General features: G+C 54.1%; 1 pseudogene; it reads left to right on the top strand.

The window, feature by feature from the left end:
• The first annotated feature begins 10 nt into the window (after nucleotides 1-10).
• On the top strand, nucleotides 11-1,018 carry LOC105004906 (annotated as a pseudogene).
• The last annotated feature ends 3 nt before the right edge of the window (nucleotides 1,019-1,021 follow it).

The following is a 1,021-nucleotide window of genomic DNA, read 5'->3' as shown; positions in this document are numbered from 1 at the left end:
GCAGTTTGCAGAGATGTATGTGGCCAAGTTTGCCACCAAGGGCGAGGGACAGCTAGGGCCTGCTGAGCGGGCCAAGAAGGTGGAGGACATGATGAAAAAGCTGTGGGGAGACCGGTAAGTGTTCAAGACACTGCTCGAGTGTCCGTAGGGTTTTTTTTTTCACCCAGATTACCACCCCCCTCGCCGCTGATTTCTCTAACTCTTGGGTTGGGTGTTCTCCGAACAGGTACTTTGATCCAGCCACCGGCAAGTTCAGCAAGTCAGCCAACAGCCCTGATGGCAAGAAGCTGCCACGGACGTTCTACCAGCTTATCCTGGACCCAGTCTTCAAGGTGTTTGATGCAATCATGAACTTCAAGAAAGAGGAGATGGCAAAACTAATTGAAAAACTGGACATCAAGTTGGACAGTAAAGATAAGGACAAGGAGGGCAAACCACTTCTGAAAGCTCTGATGTGCCACTGGCTGCCTCCTGGGGATGCCCTGCTGTAGATGATCACCATCCACTGTCTTCCCCTGTGATGGCCCAGAAGTACTGCAGTGAGCTCCTGTACGAGGGGCCCCCAGACGATGAGGCAGCCATGGGCATTAAAAGCTGTGATCCCAAAGGCCCTCTCATGATGTACATTTCCAAAATGGTGCCGACCTCTGCCAAAGGTCGGTTCTGTGCCTTTGGCCTGGTCTTCTCAGAGCTGGTGTCTACTGGCCTGAAGGTCCGCATCATGGGACCCAACTATACTTCTGGGAAGAAGGAGGACCTGTACCGGAAGCTGATCCAGAGGACAATCCTGATGATGGGCCATTACATGGAGCCTATCAAGGATGTGCCTTGTGGCAACATTGTGGGCCTGGTGGGCGTGGACCAGTTCCTGGTGAAGACTGGCACCATCACCACCTTTGAGCATGCCCACAACGTGCGGGTGATGAAGTTCAGTGTGAGCCCTGTTGTCAGGATCGCTGTGGAGGCCAAGAACCCGGCCAACCTGCCCAAGCTGGTGGAAGGCCTGAAGCGGCTGGGCCAG

The sequence above is a fragment of the Bison bison genome, unplaced genomic scaffold, assembly GCF_000754665.1.
Source record: "Bison bison bison isolate TAMUID 2011002044 unplaced genomic scaffold, Bison_UMD1.0 scf7180017858224, whole genome shotgun sequence".
In the NCBI taxonomy this organism is placed as follows: domain Eukaryota; kingdom Metazoa; phylum Chordata; class Mammalia; order Artiodactyla; family Bovidae; genus Bison; species Bison bison.
The sequence above is the reverse complement of the archived record's forward strand: the minus strand, read 5'-3'. Positions and strand labels throughout refer to the sequence as shown.